Source organism: Apium graveolens, chromosome 5 (genome assembly GCF_009905375.1).
Source record: "Apium graveolens cultivar Ventura chromosome 5, ASM990537v1, whole genome shotgun sequence".
NCBI lineage: Eukaryota > Viridiplantae > Streptophyta > Magnoliopsida > Apiales > Apiaceae > Apium > Apium graveolens.
In genome coordinates, this window is record NC_133651.1 from 215,072,474 (window position 1) to 215,078,473 (window position 6,000).

Sequence of the window (6,000 nt, forward strand, 5' to 3'; positions counted from 1 at the left end):
AGAAATAGCTTCCTGAGATGGAGTTGATGGAGAAGAAGTGACTTTAGCAAATTCCTTTTCTTGTGAGATCAGAGATTCCTAATCCCCTTCCTTAGCTGCTTCCTCTTCATCATCTGAAACTGGCCTATTTGCCCTCTGTTTCTTGTATCTCTTTGTAGATTTGGATTCCTTGGGAGTTTCAGGAACTGTCATTCTTCTAAGCCTCTTGAGAAGCCTAGATCCCCCAATTCCAGAATCCTTCTGAGAAGTCTCTTTCTCAGCTTCATCAATAACAGGTTCTGAAGAAGGAACCTGGTCCTCAGTATCAGATTCATCTCTCAAGGCAATCTCCTTCTCTTTTGAGGTGTTTGAGGAACAGTCTTTGTCCTCTTTGGCTTGGAAGATGAAGGCTTCACAGTAGGTACTGAGGTTGAGGGTTGAACTGTCTGTGAAGTTGAGAGATAGGATTTGATATATTGCCTGAGGGTTAGTTGAGTAGAATGGGTAGTAGGTGCTGATGGTTGTTGTGGTGTTTGGGAGGTTGTTGTTGGTTGGACATCAGAATAAACAGATCTATAAGTATCAGGATCAGCATTTACTAAGATCTGTTTTACAGATTGAGGAATCTGTAAAGGTCTAACCACTGATTTCTTAGTATCAGCATTTATCAAGTCATTAAAGTAACGTTTTGCAACCTTAAAAGGTGGAGTTGAGGAACTGACTAATTGAGGTTCATCAGTACAAAAAGTATATATAAGTTGACAGAATCTAGAAAAGTAAACAACATTCCTATCTTCTGTCATCCTATCCCCAATAAAACCAATTATAGCAGTTGCAAAATAAAAATGAGTTTGGTTAATAATAGCATACCCGATGTGCTGACTCATTATAGGAAGAGCATCAAAATTTGAACACTTGTTCCCAAAAGCTTTAGTGATGCAGTCGAAGAAGAAGCTCCATTCTCTTCTGATATGAGCCTGTTTCAACTGCCCAAGCTTTGCCAAACTCTGTTCATACCCCAAATGGGCCATTAAATCCTGAAGAGCTGATTCCTCTGGAATTGAAAAGGTACATCCTTCTGGGAGATGTAGAGCCTTGCGTATTGTACCAGGAGTGACTGCATATGAAGAATCACCCACTTCAAAAAAAATACTGGGAGTGCCATGTGTACCCCCATTATCAAAGTGCCCAGTCCGCCAAAATGTCAGAACTTGTTGGCTCGAAAAGACTGAAGGCTGGGTCAATGCATACCCAATCTCACTATGTGCAAGAAGATCTTGCATAAAATGCAATTCAGATGGAGCTTCAGCATGATCAAGAATTGCAGCATAATTATTTGGAACAAACTTAGCTCCATTAATGATTAAATCCTTAGGTGCCATGTGAAAAATTGAGATTTAAGAGTGCCTGTTAGGTGTTTGAGAAAATGTCTGTATGAAAAACCAACGTGAGAAGAAGAAAGAGAGTAAAAGCAAGTAGAGAAAAAGTATGAAAGGAAATAAAAGATTAAAAAATCTTCTCTCTGTCTTACTTATACTCCTTTTTTTTTAAAAAAAATGTAACCGTTGGACACCTGTCAGACATGCAGTAATAACGGATAGTTACTGGGCACGAGAAAACAGTAATCATTACTTACCCACTTGCCATTTTTCAAGGAAAAACCGTTCCACTTACCCAGATATTCCATTAATCAAGGTGAAACAGTTTTAATTCAAAATTGAAACCGTTTCCACTTATTTAATTATTTTTCACTGTAACATTAATATTTTGAAAATAAATCAAGTGAAAATGACCAAAATAAATCAGATGAGTAAGTACTGATAAAGTAAAATCAGAACTTAAATTAAAACAGAATTTATATGGTCATCAGAATATGAATATGTATCAGGATTTATCAATGCATTACAAAATATCTCAGAGACAAAATCTTGAAACAAAAACAAATTTCATTAATATATCAAGACAATACATTCATGAAATTGAAATTACATCAGAACTTATACAAGATTTCCCTAAGCTGCTAAACCTAACATCAACAGCCTTAGTCCTAGCTCAAGAAGCAGGGCAAGGCTGATGATGAAGAAAAATAGGAAGAAGAAAATAAATCATTTCTTATTCCTACCCTCGACAAACAGAATGGCGAGTCGAATAATTCGCTCTTGCTGGCGGAGAGCTTCCAGCCTTTCCTCCTCCAATCGCTGCAGATGGCGATGGTAATCCATATAGAAGAACAGGAGGTGGGTGAGTACCTCCTGTGGGACAGAGTCCCATATCTCATCAGGAATGGCAGTGACGTGCCATTCCTGCCACCAATCGGCACAACTTAGCTCCATATTGAAGGTTTCGTAGTTCAAAAACATGTTGTATCTGACCATGGTGTTTTTGATAAAAAAAGTATGAAGGTAAGTTTGTGAGAAAAGATTTGATGGGAAGGCTGATGTGAAGTGGTTGCTTATATAGGCAGGAGAATGCCAGGAGACGCAAAGAAATTTTATGTTGACATGTAGAATTAATTCTACCTCGTCTCCCCAGACTTGGAAAAAGAAAAACATTCATTGGAAAGAGAAAACATAGTTTAATGCGCACAAGAAGCAAGTAAAAGTTGATTGTTCAAGTACGAATATCACTAACCCTAACCATAGTGACTATTAATCTTCCACTTCATATATTTTAGTTTGAACCGAGACTGTTATTAAATTTTATCCACAGATAAGTCAAGTAAAGAATTAGACTTTAATATCAGAACTTAGACTTATAACAGAATTTAATAGTCATCAGAACATAATTTCTTAACTCGAAAAAGGAATGCCTATCTTAGGAAGTCCTCACACAAATTCTGATTTATATTCTTCAGAACTTAATCATCAGAATATGTAATCAGAACTTGTCCTCAGAATTTGTGCAATGAAACACAATGACTGTTCATCTAAAACAACATAGATCACCACAGTAATTTTCATCATTCATATGGAGTGATTAGTGTGTGCATTAAGCTAAATATCAGACAAAGAGTAAAGTCTGATTCACTTCAGTACATCTTAGAAATAAAGGCATGACTAAAACTTTGCTAAAGAACTGTCATTATCCTGAAACCTACTGATGAATGAGTTCATGCTTGAGTCCACCTCAACTATTTTGTGCTAATTTTATGCATCTTTTTAAATTCCATTTCACAGTGGCTTCTCAGTGTAAGTGAGTCACGACTGCTTATCAGAATTTATGCTATTATCAGAGTATTTCTCCAGTAATCATAGAGTGTGAAAAGTCACCAAGAAAATATTTTAGTTGCTTTTCTGATGCATATTACTTAATACCAGCAATGCACTTGGGTCGTCCCTTCCACATTTTTACTCTAGATCTCAAAGGAGTACCTGATTTTATTCTTTGATCCTTTTGCTTTTTCTTTTGATAAGTGAGGTTTATCAGCACTTAGTGCATTCAGCAGATTTACTAGTATCAGAACTTAACAGATGAGTAGCATTATTCTAGTTTGTGACTTAGTAAAAAGATAGACAAAGTAAACTCAACTAAGCTCAATTATCAGAATTTGCTTGTGTCAATAGTTTTCCACAGAAATAATTACTTCTTACATGAGATCCTTTGTTTATTGAAGACTACTAGGTCAGCATCTAGCACAGTTATCCTCATATGATTGAATAGTTACTTAAACAGACATATCACTTATCAGAGTTTAGAAACATATATCAGACAACAGTCAGTACTTAAACACATTTGTCAATTAAGCACAGAATACACAAAGAGATTAAATTCTGTAAATACTGATCATAAAGTCTGATATAACAGAACAAAACTAAGCAGATTTAGAGAAAGAACCTGAAACCATTCCAAGTTCATTTACCAATCTTGTAAAAGTGGCTTCACATAATGGTTTTGTGAAGATATCTGCTAGTTATTGATCTGTTGGAACAAAGTACAATTCCACTGTACCTTCATCCACATGTTCCCTTATGAAATGGTACCTGATGCTGATGTGCTTTATCATAGAGTGTTGAACTGGATTACCTTTCATAACAATAGCACTTTGATTATCACAGTAAATAGGGATTTTGAAATATGTTAACCCATAATCCAGTAACTGATTCTTCATCCAAAGAATCTGTGCACAACAGCTTCCTGCAGCAATATACTCTGCTTCTGCAGTTGATGTGGAAATTGACTTTTGTTTCTTGCTAAACCAAGAAACCAATCTGCCTCCAAGAAATTGGCAGCTTCCACTTGTGCTTTTCCTGTCAATTTTGCAACCTGCAAAATCTGCATCTGAGTAACCTATTAGTTTAAAATCCGATTCTCTAGGATACCACAATCCCAGATCAGCTGTTCCTTTAAGATACTTGAAAATTCTTTTCACAGCTGTTAAGTGAGGTTCTCTTGGATCTGCTTGAAATCTTGCACAAAGACATGTAGCATACATGATATCAGGTCTACTAGCAGTTAGAGTAGAGAGCCAATCATACCTCTATAATCAGTAACATCTACTGATTTACCAGTATCATTATCCAGTTTTGTTGCAGTGGCCATGGGAGTGAATGCACTTGAACAATCTTGCATTCCAAATTTCTTCAGCAAGTTTCTGGTGTACTTAGTTTGACAAATAAAAGTGCCTTCTTCATTCTGCTTAACTTGAAGGCCCAGAAAATAGCTAAGTTCCCCCATCATACTCATCTGATACCTTGACTACATCAGTTTGGCAAACTTCTTGCAAAGTCTGTCATTTGTAGACCCAAAAATGATATCATCAACATAAATCTGGACCAGAAGTAAGTCCTTTCCATGGTTGAGGTAGAACAGTGTTTTGTCTATTGTTCCTCTGTTGAATCCACTTTCCAGAAGAAACTGAGCTAAAGTCTCATACCATGCTCTAGGAGCTTGCTTAAGTCCATAAAGTGCTTTATCAAGCCTGTAGACATAATCTGGATATTTGGAATCTACAAAGCCTGGAGGTTGTTCAACATATACTTCCTCCTCTAATTCTCCATTGAGAAAAGCACTTTTCACATCCATTTGAAAGACAGTAAACTTTTTGTGAGCAGCATAAGCCAAAAATATCCTTATGGCTTCTAACCCAGCAACTGGTGCAAATGTTTCATCATAATCAATTCCCTCCTGTTGAGAATATCCTTTTGCAACCAGCCTTGCCTTATTCCTTGTAATTATGCCATCACTGTCAGTTTTGTTTCTGAATACCCACTTTGTACCAACAACATATCTATTCTTTGGTCTTGGCACTAGGGTCCAAACTTTGTTTCTTTCAAATTCATTTAACTCTTCCTGCATTGCTTGCACCCAATCAGCATCTTGAAGAGCTTCTTCCACTTTCTTTGGCTCAGTCTGAGAGAGAAAAGAATTGTAAAGACCTTCGTTTGAAGTACCTGTTCTAGTTCTGACACCTGCATCAGGATTTCCAATTATCAAATCAGGTGTATGTGATTTTGTCCACTTCCTTGCAGATGGAAGGTTTTCTCTAGAACTGGATGCTCCCCCATGATCCATGCTGTCTTTATTTTCATTTTCTGATGCTCCCCCTGAAACTATGTTCTCTGAGTTGGATTCTTCAGAATTTAGATTTTCAGCACTATCAGAACTTGGCTTATCAGAACTTGACGAATCAGAACTTGAAGAGCCAGATGTATGTTCTGATGTTTCTTGAGATGTGGTATGATCTTGAATATGCCCCCCCTACATAGGTGCATCTTCCTTTGGCGTAGTCACCATAGTTTCAATAACATCAGAGTTTAATCCATCAGAGTTTATAGTATCAGGACTTAGACTGTCAGGATTTTCAGTATCAGAATTTGAGTCTTCATTTTCAAATCTCAGCTGATCATGATCAATAAAATCTTCAAGACCAGTAATCTTCTTGTCATCAAAAGAGACATTGATAGATTCCATGACCACATTTGTTCTCAAATTATAGACTCTGAAGGCTTTTGTGGAAAGTGGATATCCAACAAAAATTCCTTCATCAGCTTTTAGATCAAACTTGAATAGCTGTTCAGGATG